The following is a 22,510-nucleotide window of genomic DNA, read 5'->3' on the forward strand; positions in this document are numbered from 1 at the left end:
CCTACCACCTTCATCTTTTTTTTTTTGGTCTCAATTAACTAATTAATTAATTAGTTAATTAATTTTTCTAGGACTAGTTTATTTTATTTTTTTCTCTATTTTTTAAATGTTACATTCAAAAAATTATTTTTTTAAATGTTACATTCAAAAAATATAAAAGGTCTCCCACCCTCCTCACCCACTCCTCCCACATTGACAACCTCTTTCATCATCATGGCACATTCACTGCATTTTGTGAATACATTTTGGAGCACTGCTGCACCACATAGATAATGGTTTACATTGTAGTTTACACTCTCCCTCAGTCCACTCAGTGGGCCATGGCAGGACATACAATGTCTAGCATCTGTCCTTGCAGTGCCACCCAGGACAGCTCCAAGTCCTGAAAATGCCCCCACACCATATCTCTTCTTCCCTCTCCCTACCCTTAGCAGCTACCATGGCCATTTTCTCCACATCAGTGCTACATTAGTAATTACAATAGTTCCATAATAGAATATCAGTAAGTCCACTCTAATCCATACTCTATTCCTCCATCATGTGGACTCTGAGATGGTTATGTCCACTCCACCTCTGTATTGAGAGGTGGCTTAGATTCCACATGGATGATGGATGCAATTCTCCTGCTTGCAGTTGCAGGCACTCTTGGCTCCCTGGTGTGGTGGTTGACCTTCTTTACCTCCCTGTTAGCTGGCTGGTGTAAGTCCAATAAACCAGAGGGTAAGAGTTGCAACTCTGCTGAGGCTCAGGGCCTGCCTGTCACTTGGATGGTTCAGAGATTCAGGTCTCCTAGGTATACACCAACCCCAGTGCCAAACACAGGTTCAGTAAAAGTGACAGAAGAGACACATGTAGAAAGGTCACATCTGAATCCAACCCATCACACTCAGGACCACAAACTCCAAAGTAGGTCCAATTGACATGTTACTGAACTCCAGAGCCATTTGCCATGACCATAGAATCTGTGGATCTCTGTAGCCCTCAGGAGAACCAGAACCTGCAGTTGTATCTACTTTGTCTGTCTCTGGGACCCTACTGAGGTATGTGTAAGCTTGACTCCTCTGATGACCTCCTGACTCTTTTCTGGAGACTCATAGCCATATAAACTCATTTGTTCTTTCCATTTCCCCCTTTTATTCAAAGTCAAAAAGCAGTTTTTAATACCTGATATTACATGTAGATTGAGATATTCTGCTGGTCTGAGTTGACCCTTTTATTCAAGGTCTTTTTCTAGTTACATCATCAGCTGGTGCTTGGTAGTAATCCCTCAGTGCCAGGGAAGCTCATCCCTGGGAGTCATGTCCCATGCTGGGGGGAACATAATGCATTTACATGCTGAATTTGGCTTAGGGAGTGGCCACATTTGAGCAAAATATGGCTTTGGAATTAGGGTGATGTTGGCTTCATAAAATGTGTTGGGTATTATTTCCTTCTCTTCAATCTTTTGGAAGAGTTTAAACAAGATTGGTGTTAATTCTTAAAATGCATAGTAGAATTCACCTGTAAAGCCATCTGTTCCTTGACTTTTCTTTGTTGGGAAATTTTCGTGACTCTATCTCTTTAAGTGTGATTGACTTGTTGATTTCCTGTATTTCTTGTAGACTCAATGTAGTTTGTGCATTTCTAGGAATTTGTCAATTTAATCTATTTTGTCTAATTTATTGGCATACATTTTCTCATAGAATCCTTTAATGATGCTTTTTGTTTTGGTGAGTCCATTTTAAAGTCCCCCTTTCATTTCTGATTTTATTTATTTGCATCTCCTCTCTTTTTTGTGTGTGTTAGTTTAGTGTTATATTTTTCTTTCTTTTTGATTTTGGATTGGTTTGCTATTCTCTTTTCCAGTTCCTCCAGGTTTTCTGTTAGGTCTTTGATTTTAGCTTTTCCTTCTTTTTAAATGTAGGTGTTAGAGAACTATAAATTTCCCTCTCAGCACTGCCTTTCCTGTACACCATAAGTTTTGATAAGTTGTGTTCTCATTTTCACTCATCTCAAGTTATTTACTAATTTCTCTTACAATTTCTTTCATCACCTGCAGATTGTTTTGGAGTGTGTTGTTTAGCCTCCACATAAATGCAAAATTTCTCTTTTCCTACCTATTAGTGATTCCCAGCTTCATTCTGAGAAGATGAAGTTGGAAATCAATTATGATCTGAGATTATGATCTGAGAAGGTGCCTTATATAATTTTAGTCTTTTATATTTATTGTGACCTGCTTTGTGACCCAGCATGTGGTCTATCCTGGAGAAAAATCCATAAGCACTTGAGAAGAATTTATAACCTACTAATGTGGGGTGCTATGTTCTGTATATGTCTGTTAAGTCCAGCTTGCTTATCGCATTGTTCAAGTTCTCTGTTTCCTTGTTAATTTTCTGTCTAGTTGTTCTATCTACTGTTGTGAGTGGCATGTTGAAGTCACTAACTATTATTGTAGAGATGACATGTCTCCCTTCAGTTTTGCCAGTTTGCCTCATGTATTTTGGGGCATCCAGTTTAGATGCATAGATATCTATTACTATTCCTCTTCCTGTTGGATTGTCCCTTTTATTAATATATAATGTTCTTCTGCATCTCATAATTTTTTTTTTTTTTTTTTTTTTTGCATTTAAAGTCTATTTTTTCCTATATTGGTATAGCAGCCTCTGCTCTTTTTTGGTTACTGTCTGCATGGAGTATTTTTTTCCAACCTTTCAATTTCAGCCAATTTGTATCTCTTTGGGTCTAAGATGAGTCTCTTGTAGACAGCATATGGATGGTTCATATTCTTATCCATTCTGTCATCTATGTTTTTTTTATTGGGGAGTTTAATCCATTCACATTCAATGATATCATTGTAAATGTATTATTTACTTCCACCATTTTATTCTTTGGTTTTCATATGTCATATCTTATTTTCATCTTCCTTTTCATTCTTTTGTTTATCTTTTCTAATACTCTTTTAAACTCTCCTCCCAACCTCTCTCTTCTGTTTTCCCTTTCAAGCTGCAAAACTCCCCTCAGTGCTTCCTGCAGAGATGGATTCAATTTTTTAAAAAACAACTCTCTTAGTCATATTTGAAGGACAACTTTCCTGGATAAAGAATTCTCAGCTGGGGAAGTGGATGTGGCTCAAGCAATTAGGTTCCTGCCTACCACATGGGAGGTCCCAGGTTTGGTTCCCAGTGCCTCCTGTAGAAGATGAGAAAGACAAAGAGCTGGCATGACAGGCTGGTGTGATAAACTGACACAACAAGAGACACAAAGAGGAAACACAATGAAGGAGTCAACAAAGCAGGCATCTGAGGTGGCTCAAGCAATTGAGCACCTCTCTTCCATATGTGAGGTCTCAATTTTGGTTCCTGGTACCTCTTAAAGAGAAGACGAGCAGACACAAAGAGCACACAGTTAATGGACACAGAGAGCAGACAGCCAGTGCAAAACAAGATTTATTTAAATAAATCTTTAAAATAAATAATTCTTGGCTGGCAAATTTCTGGATATTCTTGCACAATTATTTATTTATTAAGAAGTTTCACTGTGATATATTCACATACCATATGATCTATCCAAAGTGTATAATTGATGTTGTACATTAATCACCACAAAAATTTTAGAATAATTTCATTACTCCCAAAAGAAAAACTCCAGAATCCTAAGCAGTCCTTTCCCAGTCCTACATAATCATTAATCTAATTTAATCTTTATAAATTGATCTATATTTACATTTTATATAAAATGTAATTACAATATATAGTACTTTGTGTCTGGTTTCTTTCACTTAGCATTATTTTTTGTCTGATATTAACATTTTGTAGAATTAACATACATTTGTTCAACTTCAAAGAAAAATGGTCTTATATATGCAATTTTATCCATATTCATATTTCATATGCAATTTTACTATGCTATACAATTCCATATTACATTTTTTGTTTACTTTTAGTAATATAAATGATCTTAGACTTTCACTTTAAAACACTTTCATACACACATAATGGTACTGCTAGTTACAAATATTATGTCAGAGTTTCACCTATTCATTTGCAAAGATTGCACACATCCTTTTTAACAATTCTACACAAATTAAACTTCTTCATCTTTCCATTCTCTAAACCCATTCTATTTTCTGGTGACCCCACATTCAAGTTAATAACTCCATGAGACTACACAATATATTTAGTTCATAGTAGTGCAAACATACAGTATTTGTCCTGTTGTGTCTGGCTTGCTTCACTCAAGAAATGTCCTCTGGGTTCATCCATCTTGTCATATGCTCTACAACTTTATTTCTTCTTACAGCTGTATAATATTCCATTATGTGAATACACCACAGTTTCTTTATCCATTCATCAGTTAATGTACACCTGGGTTATTTCCAACTTTTGACATTCATGAATAACACTGCTATGAACATTGGTGTGCAGATGTGGTTTTGGCAGGTCATGTGGCACATCTATATTCAACTTCTTAGGAACTGTGAAAAGTCTTACACAGCAGCTGTACCATTCCATATTCCCACCAACAGTAAATAAGTGTTCCTATCTCTCCACATCCTTTCCAACATTTACAGTTTTCTATCTTTGTAATGGTAGTCAGTCTAATAGGTATGACATGATATCTCATTGTACTTTTTGCTTTTGTATATGATATTGAATGTTTTTTCATGTGTTTTTCTTTTGGTATTTATATCTCTTCTTTTGTCAAATGTCTATTCAAGTCTTTTGGCCATTTTGTAAAATTAGGTAGTTTGTGTTTTTATAGTTGACTTGTAACATCTCTTTATATATCATGTATGTAAAACATTTATGCATATGTGAATTCCAAATATTTTCTCCCATTGAGTTGACTGCTTTTTCACCCTTTTGAAAAATTCCTGTAAGGTGCAAGAGTGGTTAATTTTGAGGAGGTCCTGTTTATCTTTTTCTTTTGTTTTGCATGCTTTGGGTGTAAGGTCCAAGAAACCACTACCTACTGCAAGGTCTTTAAGATGTTTCTTTACATTTTCTCCTAGGAGTTTTATCATTTTGCCTTTCCTATTTAGGTCTTTGATCCACTTTGAGTTGATTCTTGTATAGGGAATGAGATAGGGGTCTTCTTTCATTGTTTTGGTTATGGTTTTCCAGTTCTCCCAGCACCATTTGCTGAAGAGACTGTTTTTTTCCTGTCAACATGGCTTTGGTAGGTTTGTCAAAAAGCACTTCACCATACAGGTGAATGTTTATTTCTGGACTCTCAATTGGATTCCACTGATCAATGTGCCTATCTTTATGCCAATACCATGCTGTTTTGACCACTATTCCTTTTTAATATGTTTTAAGTTCAGGCAGTGGAATTCCTCCCATGATGCTCTTCATTTTTAGAATGCTTTTGACTATTTTGGTGCACTTTCTCTTCCAAACGAGTTTGGTAATTACCTTTTCTGTTTCTGTAAAGTAAGCTGTTGGAATTTTGATTGGTATTGCATTGAATCTATAAATCATGTTGAGTAGGACTGACATCTTTGTGATATTTAGTCTTCCAATTCATGAATATGGGATGTCTTTCCATTTGTTTAGGTCTTCCTTGATTTCTTTTAGTGTTATTTTGTACTTTTATGTATATAGGTCCGTACTTCTTTGGTTAAACTGATTCCTGTGTATTTGAATCTTTTTTTTTTTTGCTCCTGTAAATGGATTTTTCCCCCTCATTTCCTCCTCAGATCATTCAATACTAGTGTGTAGGAACATTACTGATTTTTGTGTGTTGATCTTATATTCTGTCATTTTCTGAACTTATTTATTAACTCAAGTAGTTTTGTCAAAGACATTTCAGAATTTTCTAAAAATAAGATCATGTCTTCTTCAAATAGTGAGAGTTTCTTATTTAGATGTGATTGCTCTAATTGCTCTAGCTAGAACTTCTAGTACAATGTTAAATAACAATAGTGACAATGGGCATCCTTGTCTTGTTCCTGATCTAGAGGGAAAGATTTCAACCTTTCTCCATTGAGTATGATGTTGGCTATGGTTTGTCATATATGCCTTTTATCATATTGAGGAATTCTCCTTTTATTCTTATCTTTTGAAGTGTTTTTACTAAGAGGTCATTTTCTACATCAATATACCTGATCATTATTTGTTTACTCCTTCTTTTTAGGTGTTTTATTTTCACTGATTTTCTTATGTTGAACTATCTTTGCATACTTGGATTAAATCCCATTTGATAACAGTGTGTATATATATATATATTTTAATGTAATGTTGGATTTGGTTGTCTAGTATTTTGTGGAGAATTTTTGCATGTATATACATAAAGGATAATAGGCTATGATTTCCTTTTTTGTAGTGTCATTATGTGTTTGATATTGGGGTGAAGTTGACCTCATAGAAGAAGTTAGGAAATGTTCCCTCTTCTTCAATTTTTTGGAAGTGTTTCATTTCTTATTTTAGTTATTTGTACCCTCTCTCTGTTTTTTGCTAAGGGGCAAATGCAAAAAACTAATAATAACTATGTTTTTTGCACATAAAATGTATAATAATATAAATGGTAACAAGTACAAAAAAATAGGTGGATAGGGGTATAGGAAAAATTTATGTGCATGCTATTCAAAATAAGTTGGCATCAAACCAAATATGTCAAAACTTGAGATGTTAAATTTTAACCCCATGGTTACCACAAGGAAAATAGATGAAAATTTATCCAGATAGATATGAGAAAGCACTCATCATGGTAAAACACCAGAAAATAAATTTTAAAATAGGCATTATTGGAAGTAAGGGACCAACAAGATGTAATACATGAACGACTATTAATGGCAAAAATGGCAGAAGAATGTCCTGTTTTATCACTAGTGATTTCAAATGTAAATGGATTAAACTCTCCAGTTAAGAAGCAGAGGTTCACAGAATTGATAAGTAAGAATGACCCAACTATATGTTACCTATTATTTGCAAAAGACATCTTAAATTTAAAGATACAAGTAGATTGAAAGTGAAAGGATGGATAAAACATAAAAATTTTACAACATTATATTCCCCCTCTCTCTCTTATCCTTCATGTTGTAGATTTTGCATGTAAAACAGGTATATATGTTATGATTTTAGTTTTTAAATTATATCTAAATTAAATTATATAGTTTATAAAGCAAGTAAAAAAAAGGACAACCGGTATTTTTCCACTTCTGCAGATATTTACCATTTCTAATGGTCTTTGTTTCTGAGCATCTGAGTTTCCATCTGTTATAATTTCTTTTTACCTGAAGAGCCTCCTTTAGCATTTCTTGTAATGCACATCAGCTGGTGACAAATTTTGTGTTCTTTTATCTGAAAATCTATTTTGTCTTCATACTGCTATGAAATTATCATTAGATATCAAATTCTAGGTGGACAAAAAGTTTTCTTTTAGCATTAAAATATTTTTCTCTTTTTTGCTGACCTCCATAAACCTTTATTTCTAGAAAATTTTTTCACATATCGAATTGTTTTATTAAAAACTTTTTAAAATCAGAAAGTCTGATTAAACTAATATTAACTCAAGCTCTTAACCTTTTGGGAAAACCAACAGGTTCAAAAAGATAAGCAAGCAGCTACTGGCAATTCTTTGGTGGAAAAATATGTTGCATACTTTCATAAGCTGCCTTCATGATTATCAAGACCAACTCTAAAATTTTTGTCTTTAAAAAATATGTTTTAACAACAGTGTCATAATAACTCATAGGATTGTTAAGAGTTTTAAATGTATTGAATGTGTAATAAAGAACTTAAAACAAGGCCAGACACATAGAAAGCGCTCAATAAATGTTACTATATTAAAAACAAAAAAACAAAAATAGGTTTTAAGATACACCAAAAAAAAAAAACACATAGAGATATTCTTTAGTAGTAAAAAAAAATTTAAATTTATTTTTAAGAAGTTTTATATTACAGAAAAGTTAAATAGAAAATATAGGGGATTCCAATATACCCCATCCCCCCTCTCACATTTTCCCCTATTAATAACATCTTACATTACCTGGTACATTTGTTACAATTGATGAACAGATATTGAATATTGCTACTAACCATGGTCTATAGTTTACATTATAGTCATTATACACTTTGTACCATACAATTTTATAGGTTTTGAGAAAATGTATTATAGCCTATGTCTGTCATCGTAACATCATGCAGAACAATTCCAAGTTTAAAGATACAGCAAAAGCCAAATATGATAATACAATGAATTATTTATAACAGAAGCCTTTTCAATCCCAGAAAATTTAGAGGGAGATCTCACTGAATGATAACATACATAAAGTGAGAGCTAATAAAAAATAGAATCTTAGAATCTTAAACATTTTCTCAGTGACTAAGCCACAAAATGGCAACTTAGCAATGCTATTAGTATGTAGCACTTCTTCTTTCCCACCCAATTGCTTTATTTAGATAAATCTGGGTAATTTTTTTCTTATTCAATTGTTATGATTTCTTCGTGTTTACCATTCCCTTAATCTTCAGCAACATTTTTTCTTTAGTTTGACCAATTGAACTCAACAGGTTTGGAACTTAAAATGAGTATCAGCTCTTATTGGAATAACATTTGGGAAATGGAATGCTAGAAAGGGCAAAAGTGAAGCATCCACTGGTAATGTGACAATGCTCTGTGTTAATCACACGGAGAATGGCGCAGCAGGATGCTGGAGTGCTCCTTGGTGAGGTGCAGGGTGAGAACTGTGTGTGCAAACACCCACCCATTTAAATTTTCAATAAATGCAAAGCACCATTTTAAACCATTTCAGAAGAATTAAAAAATACTGCATTTCTCTTGGCCTGTTTTGCTTCTTAAACAGGCATGGAAGGTTGTTCATAAAAGAGAGAATCTGTTCATAAAAGAGAAAACAGTTAACTAGTTGCTATTGCCTAACTCTTTAGACTTCAGCACTTCCCACTCTTCAAGCCTCAGCAGTTTTATTTTGCTTTTTTGTTGTTGTTGTTTGTGGGGGTTTTTTTTGTTTTTTTGTTTTTTTCAGAAATAATAGTATTCTTCCTTAGCATTGCCACTGTCATGAGACCCATGTCACCAGGGATTAGAATGACATAAACTGCTTTCTTCCTGACTCCTTCAAAATCCACCTCTCTGAACGACTAGGGCTCAGCGGTTACCGGATCTTTAATTCTATTTATTCCCACATTAATGACTGCTGCTCCTTCCTTGATCATATTCGCTGTGATTAGATTTGGATTGCCTGCAGGACAGTACAATATCTGTAAGAACTGTATGTTTCTTCAACTGTTCTTTGGGAGTGTAGCGATAAGATATTGTAACAGTGGCAATCACCTCCAGAACGTTCATGGGCCCTGTTTGTAGTAAAATCACAGTGGGCACTCCAACATTATATATTTTTTTCATGTATTTTTAGACCTTCCAGCCACAACCACATTCTTTCCTAGGGTTAGAACTGCAGTTTGCTTAATTATTTCCCACACACCCCATCATAAGGTAGCGTGGAGCATAGAGTACCCGTCCAAACACACTCGCCCTGCATTAACTACGCGAAAGCCATCGACATCTTTGCGGAAATAGCGTTGCAGATCTATTTCTCATCAGTGTGCTCTGGAAGAGGCAGCTGAACAAGGAGGCGATCTACATTGTCATCATTGTTTCGCTTATTGATCAAATTCAACAACTCTTCCTCTGAAATCGAAGCAGGTTTCAAAATCGTTTCACTGATGATTCCAAAGCAGAGAGGCGACGGCTGTCCAGCCTCCTGGGCCAGTGTGGACACAAGGGTGCACGCAGCCAGGCTGGTAGCGGAGCCCGCGTGGGGGCTGGCTTCCACGATCCTTTATTATTACGTGTCCGTATTTTCTTGCTTCTTTACAGATTTGCTCTTTATCTTTGGCTTCAAGAGTCTGTCTATAAAGTGCATCAGCATTGGCTTTTTGGTGGTAATGGTGGTGGTGTTAATTCGGGTCTTATTTATGCAAATTTGTGTATTTCATTAACTTTTTTTTCAAAGTTTTCCTTCCTTATTCACTCCTTCTCTGTTTGGAATCACCATTTGTGGTGGCTTGGAGTTGAGTACCAGAAATGGATGTGAACCCATTGTAAATAAAAACTTTTTCATGAAGATTCTTCAAGTAAGCTATGGCCAAACTGAATCAGGATAGGCCTTAGTCCTATTCCTGGAGTCCTTTATAAGAATGAAATATAGACATACAGAGTGAAAGCCATGGGGAGAACCTGGGAGTCAGTGGAATCCAGAGAACCAGGGGAGGCAACCACATATACTGCCAAGTGACAGAAAGGCCAAGGACCAAGATCACTGCCAGCCAGCCCCATAATGCCACAGTCTTCCGGGAGAAAGCATCAGATTGGTGACACTTTGATTTTGGACTCCTAACCTTAAAATCGTGAGTCAACAGATTCTCTATGTTTTAACCAATCCATTACATGGTGTTTTAGCAGCCAAGAAATAAAACACCATTATATTATATGTGTTCTGATATAACAAACACCTGAAGCTGTTGTTTTTTCCCAATCATTTTCTTCTGCATTCTTCATCTTAGGTAATTTCTAATCATCTCCCTTCAAATTAATACTTCTACTTGTCATATCTATTGCTTTTTAACTGTATATTCTAAATTGTTTATTGTAGAACTTATAATTTTTAGTTCTAGAATTTCCATTTTTTATTGTTTATATTTCTCTGTTGAGACTCTCAGGCATAGAAAACATTTGTTTTAGTTCATTGAGAATTGTTACAATAGCCTTTTTTTTTAATACTTGTCTGCTAGTTCCAATTACTTGTTCATCTTGGGGACAGATCTTTACCATTTCTTTTGAGCATGTTTTCCACATTCTTGGCTCTTTATATGATGTATAGTTTTTTATTTTATTCTGGACATTGTGAATACTAAGTTCTAAAGATTTTGGATTCTTTAATCTTTTGTAATGGTTTTCTTTGTTTTAGCAGGTAATTTCCTTGCTTGAACTTCAACTGTTAACTCAATATTTTGTGCAGCAGCTGCTGTTTACATGGTCATCTGTATTCTTCACTCCTTTTTAATCCTCCCATGTCTCAATTTATAGATTTAGGAACTCTCTGTTGCTTTTCTCTCACCATAGAACAATTAATTGATATCTATGAGGTATCCTTGAGAATTATCCACGAAGAAACCTTTCTCAATTGCTAAAAACAGAAAGGAAGCGAAGTGTAAGGGACTCCTTGTCATGAATTTCTCAAAACTTTCACCTCACCTTCCTTTAGATCTCCTTCCTTCTGCTTCCTTTTTGCATTTTTTCTCACTACTGCTAACACTTTAATTCCTTTGGTGTAGGAAAGACACTCTCACAAATCATGTCACAGACTTTTCTCTTTATGATTCTTATTAATAAACTATTGTTTGAGTGCTCTAGGTTTTAGCAAATTAGAATTCAAAAAGCTCTTCTGTCTTTCAGGGGCATCGCTGTTGTTATTGAAAGTATTATTTTTCAAAAATAATTTTTCAACTATGGGCTTAAAAAGTTCATTAGTCATCGAAATTCTTCCTTCTGCTCTAGGCCACATGCAAACACCCATGTATATGTATGTGTATGCATATCTATATATGTTTGTGTATATGTATACATGTATGTGTGTATGTGTAGCCATAGTTCCTAAATTTTGCACCTTGGGGCTCTGGGTCACTGCAGCACATTCACAAGGGCAAAGTAGGATATTTTACATTTTTGAGAGAAACAAAGCTTATCTTTCAGACACTGCATAAACTACAACTCTTAAATTGTTTCGATCTAACTACTTAAAAGGAACTGTTAAGTATTTCTTTTGGTTGGGGCAGCATGAAAAAATTCCTGAAGTGAGAAAGTTTGGGAACCTCTGATACATGCCTCACCATTAATGTCTGAAAGGTGAAGGGAGATGCATCAATTAGCAGTTATATCACCAGCAAGTAACAAAAGCTAGCAATGAATAAAACAGGTAGGGGTTACTTTTCTTAAGAATCAAGAAGTTCATAATAATGGGTTCATGACTGAGAAAAATGCAAAAGTTGTTACCAAGGATTTAGACTGTATTGCTTGCTATCAGTGGTGTCCACACATTTTCATCATCATGATCACAATATGGCTACTGCACTTCCAGCAAATTACTACAATCCAGGAAGGAAGAAAAAAAGCAGAGGGGCTGAGAGGTGAACACATTTTAACAGTTTAGTCTGACCTTTTATATACCCAGAAGAACTGAAAACAAGGACACAAACCGATAAACGCATGCCAATGTTCATAGTAGCATTATTCACTATCGCCAAAAGCTGGAATCAACACAAATGCACATCAACAGATCAATGGATAAACAAAATGTGGTATATACATACAATGGGATACTACTCAGGTATAAGAAGGAATATAGTACAAACACATGGGATAACATGGATGAATCTTGAGGACCTTATGTTGAGTGAAGTAAGCCAGGCATTGAAGGACAAATAATTATGACCTCCCTGATATGAAATAAGCAAACCAAGCTATCTCAGAGACCTAAAGACTGGATGATGGGCTTACAGGAAATTGGAGGGGAGAGGAAAGTTGTGAGTTGATACCTACTGGGTGAAATCTATGCTAAAGTGGAGGTAAGTAGTTGTACAGGGAAGAGATAAGACGGGGGCATAGGGATACTATTGGGTGGGGCTTTGCGGGCTTGAAGGGGGCTAGGGGTGGGAGGATAGATCAGATGGCCCAAGGAATTGGAAGGAGGGTTGGGGGTGGCAGGTGAACATGGGAGATTGGGGGGTATGTGGTTGAAACTATAATGTTGAGAAAACCCTTTAGAAAATGTTATAAGGAAGGGTTAATGCTTTAAGTTGCTTAATGGGGGGCATCTGGCACAGCGGTAGAGTTCTAGGGAATGTGTGAGTGCTCATCTTGCCATAGTGTGTTATATCATTGGGTGGAGACCCACATAATGAGTGGGAAGGTGTACCCCCATCCTGTGGAGGCCTGATGTTCTCAAACATAGGGAAGGATGTCTGTCGAGAGAATTGGTGGCTTCCAATGGGGTGGACAGTCTAGTGTCCTAAGTATTGTTGCAAGTATCAGTGAATCTGATCCTCAAGCAATGAAGCTTGGTTGTCACTGTGGGCCCTGAGGGGAGTGGGAGAGAGGAATAGAATAGATGGAAGCAGGGGTAACTAGGGGGCAATAGAATTGTTCTATAAGATCATGCAATGATGGATATAGGACATGTTGAATTTCACCAAAAATGTATAAAAGTCTGTAGGTTAAATGTAAACCATAATATAAACCATAATGTAACTAAAATTTTAGAAAGGTGTACAGTCTAAAATATAAACCATAATGTAAACCAAAATGGAACCATGTTTGGTAGCTGTGTTTCAATATCTGTACATCAGCTGCAGCAAATATAACATGAACAGGTAAAAAGATCATTGCTGGGGAAGGGGGAAAAGGATTTGATGTTGCTTAGATGGGAGTTCCCCATATTGTATATGTGACTTTACTGTGATCTAAAATTTTTTGAAGACAAAATTAAAAATTAAAAAAAAAAAGATGTAGACACTGATGAAGGAATGAAAGAAATTGCCTTGCCACTGTACATACAGGGCAACACCTATTACAGTGATGAAAGGCAAAACATCAAAAACAAAGTTTTATGATATTTTTCATTTTTTAATACCCCAATTTATTTTTTTCTTTATTTTAGTTTTTCTAAATTAGTATGTATTTTATTTCTGATCTTTAAATCTATCATTACTATTTCATTTTCCTACTAATTGAATTTGGCAATATATTGGCTTCATTTTTGAAGAAATTTTGGACCACGTAAGGCTTCAGCTATGGCAAAGGAGGAACACTGGTATAGGGTGTTATTGATGGGGGACACATGGTTGGGAGGAAGTTCTCTAGGGCATGTATATCGGGTATATAAAAATGTTCAGATATTTGTTGGATATTTTCATAGTAGTTAGACTTACAAATTACAATTGAGGGAGTGCTGAGTTCTTAACAAGGGGAGCTCTGTCACATTCTCCAATGGAACAGCAACAATCCCCCAAGTGCAAGGGCAAAGACCAGTGAAGAAGGATAGTCCAATGATACTGATCAGCCCTTGATACTGATGACTATGCTTATGGACCTGTGTGCCTGGAATTTCTACTAGGCCTAGAGTTGCAGATTGCCTAAGAGTTACCTCCTGAGAGCCTCTATATGGTCAAATGTGGCTACTCTGTAAGCGAAACTCAGCATGTAAATGCATAACTTGCCCCCAGCATGGGACATGACTCCCCGGAAAAAGCCACCCTGGTACTGAGGGATTACTGCCAATCACCACCTGGTGATGCAACTAGAAAAAGACCTTGAATAAAAGGGGGAAATGGTAAAGACAAATGAGTTTATACGGCTAAGAGACTTCAAAATGAGTTGGGAGGTCAATCAGAGAGATGGTGCTTATGCACATCCCAACAGGATCCGAGAGACAGCCAAAGTAGATACAACCCCAGGTAGTGGTGCTCCTGAGGGCTATGGAGACTTACAGGTTCTATGGTCATAACAGATGGCTCTGGATTTCAGTGCCTTGTCAGTGGGCCCTACTTTGGAATTTGTGTTCCTGAGTGTGATGGAGTTGGACTCAGATGTGACCTTTCTACAAATGCCTCTTCTGTCACTTTTACTGAACCTGTGGTTGGCACTGGAGTTGGTGTATATTCAGGAGACTTGAATCTCTGGACTGTCCATGTGCCAGCTGGGCCCTGAGCCTCAGCAGCATTGCAATATCTGCTCTACAGTTCGTTGGACTTACCCAGGTCAGCTAACAGGGAGGTGAAGATAGTCAATTATCACACCAGGGAACTGACAGTGCCTACAACTGCAATTGGAGAATTGCATCCATCAGCCATGTGGGGTCTAAGCCCCGTCTTGATATAGAGGTGGAGTGGACATCACCATCCCAGCATCCACAGGATGGAGGAATAAAATATGGATTAGAGTGGACTCACTGGTATTCTGCTATAGAACTATTGTGACCCTAGCAATGGAATAAATTGTATCATTGATGTGGAGACGTGGCCATGGGAGTTGCTGAGGGAAGGGAGAGGGAAGAAGAGACGTGATGTGGGGGCATTTTCGGGACTTGGAGTTGTCTTAAATGATATTGCAGAGACAGATGCTGGACATTACCCTTCCTGCCATAACCCACTGAATGGACTAGGAGAGATTGTAAAGTACAATGTAAACTATAATACATGTGATGTAGTAGTGCTCCAAAATGTATTCACCAAATGCAATGAATGTGCCACAATGATGAAAGAGGTTGTTGATGTGGGAGGAGTGGGGGGTGGGGGTGAGGTATATGGGAACCTCTTATAAAAGACAATTTTTAAAAAAGGGAAAAAAGGAAAAGAAAAAGTACTCATCCAGGAAAAAAAAAAAGAAGGAAAAAAAAAGTTAACCCACTCTCATAATACTGTTTTTCATAAGTGCTTCATCTTGGGAGGTGGAAAATATAAAATGGAATAAATGTTATGCTCTTTTAAAAAAAACACTCATAGAAACCAACCTAGAAGATTTTTGCATCTCACTGTCCAGAACAGGGTTAAATGGCCATTCCTAACTTCAAGGGAGAAAGGGAAATTGAATATATTTGTTTTCTAGTCTTTCAAATAGAAGAATTAAATTGAGAGGGGCCTGTGAATAACGTTTGAATGCAAATACACATAGGAAACATCCATCTCGTAATATCTCAAAATATACCATTAAATGCTGTAATATGTTGTTTCTAATTCTATGATAATTGTATGTTGACTGGCTTGATGAAGCATAAAAATGTTATAAAATAATATATTGCTTTTCTTGGGAGGAAAACATCTAGCATGAATGCTGACTGAAATAAATATTCTCCATTATGAAAAGGTCCTATATCCTGTGGTCATATCTTATGCCATTCTTTACAATCATAACCATGTCACATAATAGTTGCTGTGGTAAAAATTTCCTGCATGCTAGGGTTTTAATTTTTGAGCATTTTACCTGTGCATTGCATGACCAGTGCCAAACTCAAACAGATAGCCTGCCCATTTCTACCTTCTCTACCTCAATGAACAACCAAGTATCCTGTTTTCTGAAGAAGAAATTCATGGAAACTTGTCCATGATGGACAGTTAATTAACAATGAGAATTGGCTCTGCTTATTTAGAGCTAATTAATAAATTCAGGAATTACTGACAGCTTTCAAAATTTTGTAGCTAAGTTTAATAATGAATAAGTAAAACTTTGTGAAAATGAAAACTGTAAATATACTTGAAAGTTTAATTCATTCTTTGGACATTAGATGGCACCAATAAATGAGGTTTAAGGCAGCGTTTATGATTTATATGCTAAATTTATACCTGCAATTTTACTGGACATTTATTATTTTGCTAGATAAATATCCATTTAAAAAATTTAAAATACACAGTATATGGATGCATTGTTTGCTAGCAGCCCATGACTGAATAAATCATATAAAAGAGAGGAAAATGAATAGAAAATACATAGTTATTTTTTAATACACAATGTAAGTTTTATAATATTTCTAAAATACTTAACACCCACTGGTAAGTATTCTAAAATTCAAGTAATTCTGAAAGTCATCACAAATCCAAAACAGAAACTCTGTTTTTGTTTTCCAATTTGTCTATAATATTTTCAATTGTGTATCTTTGTAATTTCACCCTGTCCCTATGTTGTATTGTTTTCATCCTGCGCACCCCCATAGTATACTTTTTCCCTAACATTCTGAGTGATAAGTACAATTCATTTATTTTACATCTTGGTAGAAACTATCATAATCTTGAATTCACTTTTACCTGCCTTCCATGCATGTAGGATGAAAATAGTAGTGGGTCTATTTTATACTTACTCTACTAGAATACTGGTTTTTTTTTGGTTGTTGTTGTTGTTTGTTTGTTTCCCTCAAAAATGTTTCAAAAGAAATCTTAAATAATTATAAACAGAAGTGGAAGCCACATGACAAATATACTGCTGTGTTGGGTCCTCTCCTACCTATCTCAACAAATTATTGACAATATATTGCAATTCCTTTTGAATATAAAGATGAGCTCAAAAAGAAAAGGTAAAGTCTTCAGAATCAGGAATTGAAGAAAAAAATTAAAGCCTATTTTGTAAACATGAGCTTAAATAATAGTGGCCCAATTTCAGATGAAGGTATAGACTAAGGAATTGGTTAAGTTCTAGTACCTATGTAAGAAAAAAAGTGTAACCTTGGGGGGTTATTCAAGGTAGAAGACCCTTTGTCTAACTGCCCAAACCTCAAAATGGGGTCCAATTTATAAAAGCATTAATTTTTTTAAAAGATTTATATGTTTATTTATTTCTCTCCCCTTCTCCCCACCCCACCCCCACCCCCACCCTGGTTGTCCGTTCTCTGTGTCTATTTGCTGTGTCTTCTTTGTCCACTTCTGTTGTTGTCAGCGGCACGGGAATCTGTGTTTGTTTTCGTTGCGTCATCTTGTTGTGTCAGCTCTCCATGTGTGCAGCGCCATTCCTGGGCAGGCTGCACTTTCTTTCGTGCTGGACGGCTCCCCTTATGGGGCACACTCCTTGCGCATGGGACTCCCCTACGCAGGGGACACCCCTACATGACAGGGCACTTCTTGCGCGCATCAGCACTGTGCATGGGCCAGCTCCACACAGGTCAAGGAGGCCTGGGGTTTGAACCACGGACCTCCCATGTGGTAGACAGACACCCTAACCACTGGGCCAAGTCTACCGCCCAAAAGCATTAATAAGTATAGCCACCTACTGCCTGGAGATGTAATAAGAAGGCTTGGTATTTTCCTGGGCTTTTAAGTGAAGAATATAAACAACAAAAAAAGTTGCTAAAGAAGAATCAAATATTAGGATTGAACTACGTCAGTGTGAGATTCATAAAAATTAAGATAAGTCAAGAATTAACATGAAAAATTACTTTAGGGCCATAGGTTCCCCTTGGACTTATGGTGACATTGAGAAAATTCCTTTGAAGAAATAGTTGACAAGCATAGATTAAAAACAAGTGGAGAAATGAGTTTATATGGCTACGAGTCTCTAAAAAAGAGTCTGGAGGTTGTCAGAAGGATTGCCCTTATGCACAACTGAGCAGAGTCTCAGAGACAGATAAAGTAGATACAACCCCAGGTATTGGTTCTTTTGAGGGATAAAGAGACCCACGGGTTCTATGGTCATGGCAGATGGGGTTCACTGCCATATCAGATGGCCCTTCTTTGGAGCTGGTGTTTCTGCATGATGGAACTGGACTCAGACGGGATCTCTTTTCACAAGACTTTCATGCTACTTTACTGGACTTGTAGTTGGTGCTGGGGTTTAAGATATATTTAGGGGATTTGAATCTCTGGACTGACAATATGATAGCCAGGTCCTGAGCCTCAACAGACTTCAGCTCCTACACTCTGATTTATTGGACTTAACCCACTCAGCTAACATGGAGTTGAAAGTCAACCACCACACCATGGAGCCTAGAGTGTCTACAACTGAAAGCAGGAGGAGTGCATCCAGTATCCATGTGGAATCTAAGCCCCCACTTGACATAGATGTGCAATGGACACAACCAATCCAATGTCCACAGAGAAAATGGCCATGGTGGCTGCTGGGTGCGGGGAATGGGAGGAAGAGATGAGATGGGGAGGCGTTTTCGGGACGTGGAGTTGTCCTGGGTGGTGCTTCACGGACAACTATGGGACATTGTAGATCCCCCCAGGGTCCACTGGATGGAACTTGGGAGAGTGTGGGCTATGAAGTGGACCATTGACTATGGGGTACAGCGATGCTCAGAGATGTACTTACCAGGTGCAATGGATGTGTCATGATGATGGGAGAGAGTGTTGCTGTGGGGGGAGTCGGGGGTGGGGGTGGTGGGGTTGAATGGGACCTCATATTTTTTGAATGTAATATTTAAAAATAAAATAAAATAATAATAAAAACAAAAAAACAAAAAAAAAACAAACAAGTGGACATGTCTCAACTGATAGAGTGTCCATCTACCACATGGAGGGTCCAGGGTTCGATTCCCAGGGCCTCCTGACCCGTGTGGTAAGCTGGTCCATGCACAGTGCTGCCTCATGGAACAGGTGCCATGCTGTGCAGGGGCGTCCCCCGTGTAGGGTTGCCCCATGCACAAGGTGTGCACCCCTCAAGGAGAACTGCCCCATGTGAAAAAAGCACAGCCTGTCCAGGAGTGGCACTACACACACGGAGAGCTGATGCAGCAAGATGACGCAACAAAAAAAGAAATGCAGTTTCCCAGTGCTGCCTGATAATGCAAGCAGATGCAGAAGAACACACAGTGAATGGACAGAGAGAGCAGACAACAGGGGGGCAGGGAAGAGAAATAAATAAAATAAGTCTTTAAAAATGAACAAACAAAAAACAAGCAATGATGATGATAAGGCCACATTTAAATTTTATATTATGTAAGGAAAATAAATAATATTAATAAAGTTTATGCATTTAAAAGAATAATCAATCCATTAAGAAATAGCATATTATTATTACTATAAAACAAAGAAAAAGAGAAAAAGTTAAATGCTTCCAGAAGAAAAATGACAGATTACCTTTAATGGGTCAAAAACTAGACTGGCGGTTGATGTAACAAGCAAAATAATGAAATTCTTAACAATAGAATACCTTCAAAGTACTGAAAGAAAATAATTACTAATGTATAATTCAGAAATCTAAGAAAATATCCTTCGAGCATGAAGGAAAAATGTATTTCAATCATAAGCAGTTAAAAGTCAAGCCTAGAGTTCTACAATAAAGGAAATAATAGAGTGTTCTTTAGGAAGAAGAAAAATGACCATAAGTGGAAATTTATAGATACTACAACAAATGATGAAAAATAAAATATTTTAAATAGAAAATACTCATTGACTATCTGAAATCAAGATCTCTTTGTCTATACAGAGATTTAGATTAAATCTAAAACTATTTAAAAATAGATTTTGTTAAATCCATTTAAACTTATTTTTAAAGTATTTAGCTACTTTAATCAGTAAACATAGTATTTAAGAGTAAACATAATAGTGACTATTTAAATTAGTAAGCATAATTCTTTACTAACTTTAAATATATGGAGAATTAATATGATGGCAGGTAATGTGGTAGGGGGAAATGGAAAAAAGATTCTCAAGGTACTTGTGTGGAAACAGATTAAAAGCATCTATTAATATTTGACTTTGTTAAGGAGGGATGTATGAGGTACTATCTAGGAAGAACTCCCAAACTAAAGAGTACAACTGGTAACTTCAAACTCAAAAGAGGAAATATATTTTTAAATATTCAATCATTTTGGAAGAAGGCACAAAATAGAAAATATGTAATACAAAGAAGGTAGAAACTAGTGAAATAGGGTATTCAAATAAAATATATAAAAATGCCACTAATGTAAATCCTTCCCTTTAATAGACATAGATTGTTAATACTAGATAGAAAATTAAATCCAATTCTTTTCTGCTTAAAATATACATCTATCATAAGAAAAAATGAAGATAGGAGACATGCTGCAACATGGAAGAACCTTAGAAACATTATGCTCAGTAAAATAAGCAAAACACATAAGGATAAGTATTATATGATGTCACTCATAAGAGATGACTAGAAATCGTGAATTTGCAGAAACAGAAGGTAGATTAGAACCCACTGGGAATGGGGGAAGGGAGAAACAGGAGTGTTTGGAGAAATTTTTTTAAAATATTAAAATAAAAATTGAAATACATTACAAATAAGATAGAAGAAAATGATACTGAAGTTGGCATTACATTTAGAGAATGAGGAATGGCTTTTTTGGGGAAATGATATAATAAAAAAGTAGACACATCTAAAACATGGTGATATAGAAAACCTCAGAGTAAAAGGAAGGAAAAATATACCATGCAAACAAATGTTCTAAAAATAAAAACTCCTATAGATAAATTAAAATCAGGCAAAATTAATTTTTGGCATTAGAGATACATGAACATTATATAAGGCATAGGCATTCTAAATTATCATGCACCTGATTAAATAGCCTCATATTACATAAATTAAAAAACTGCAGAAATACAAGGAGACATAAACAAATCCACAAACACTTTAGAAGATATTAAAACATCTCCTTCAAGATCAGATGGATTAAGCAATCATTAAATAAAGGATATTTAAGATCTAAACAGTGTGATCAGCAATTTTGACCTAATGGACACACACACAAGCAAACGCACACACAGTGTATCCAATGACTATAGAATATCTGTATTTTAAATTTTTAAGTTTAATACTAATTTTAGTGGTTAGTATTAATTTCATTCAGAGGCTATTGCTATTTATATTCAGATAGTTATTTAGAAAAAATTACTCAAGATAACATAGGGAGTAAGTGGCAGAATTTGGCATTGCTTCTTAAGGTAGATGGAGTTGAAGGAAGGGAGTTCACTCTCTAAGCCCAGAATTTTGAGTTGTTCTTTGTCCCATTTTTTTCTTCCAGGCAAGCTTCACTGCCATTGATTAGAGAGCTGGAGGAAGAAGAATGGTCCATTTGCTTAATGATGACAAATAGCTGCTTTGGTCCTTACCTGGGAGGCTGTGGTAACCTGGGACTGCCTTTTGTGTGTGACCATGGGCGGCAAGCAGGAATTCAGCACGGTAGCTGAAACCTGGCTGAGTTCCAATTTGGCGTGTGGCTAACATTGTTTAGGGAACTCTCTGTGCCCGCTGAGGCACACTCCTCTCCCAGGGGCTAAAGTTAAGAAAACAAAAGTTCCTGGTGCCAAAGTTACTGGCCTTATCTGTAAATTACTTATTCTTTTTTCTTGTCTTCTCAAGGGTGCTTTGACCTTAGCTCAGAGCTTGAGCAGGCACAGCTCGTCAATTTTTCACTGACAAGTTAAGAGAACAAGTGACTTCAGAGCTTCTCTGATTGCTGAAACTGTGTCAGGTCTTACATATGAGTATCTTTTAAACCTTTCTGGTGACTAGTACCATCAATAATATATGTGTCTGTGTATGTGCGTGCACATATTTACAACTATATATATATGAGGTTAAATAATATAAAATATGTACATGAGAATAATTTTTTCCTCTTGTTTTATTTTTAGAAATCATAGTTTTGTCAATATTAGGCATTATAATTCTTTCTATATTTCTGCATGCTAGGGTAAAGATGAAACAAAAGAGAAGATTACAAGGTTTTTATTTCTAATTTTTATTTTTGGTAGAGAGGGACATTAGTGATTGTGTAGTTCTAGTTCCATATTTATAGATGTGAAAATGAAGACTAGAGAGTAAGAGAATCTCTAAGGTCAGAAAGTAGTAGCTGTTCACTGAAGATTTAGACTGAAATCCTAGTCTCCTAACTTTAATTCAGTACTCTTTCCACCAAATCTCTCAAGGATGGGTGCCTTGGTATCCACTAAGCACTTGGATTTATCCATCACTGTAATAACAATTATTAGTCTAGAAAAAAGTGGTAGGGAGTGTTAATAGGGATTATCTTTGTGACATCATCTTGTTGATGATTTTATTACCT

The 22,510-nt window shown here is 36.1% G+C and overlaps 1 pseudogene; it reads right to left on the minus strand.

The window, feature by feature from the left end:
• Positions 1-8,903: 8,903 nt before the first annotated feature.
• LOC101413780 (bifunctional methylenetetrahydrofolate dehydrogenase/cyclohydrolase, mitochondrial pseudogene) lies at positions 8,904-10,278 on the minus strand (annotated as a pseudogene).
• Between the last annotated feature and the right edge of the window lie 12,232 nt (positions 10,279-22,510).

This window comes from Dasypus novemcinctus, chromosome 4 (genome assembly GCF_030445035.2).
Source record: "Dasypus novemcinctus isolate mDasNov1 chromosome 4, mDasNov1.1.hap2, whole genome shotgun sequence".
In the NCBI taxonomy this organism is placed as follows: Eukaryota; Metazoa; Chordata; class Mammalia; order Cingulata; family Dasypodidae; genus Dasypus; species Dasypus novemcinctus.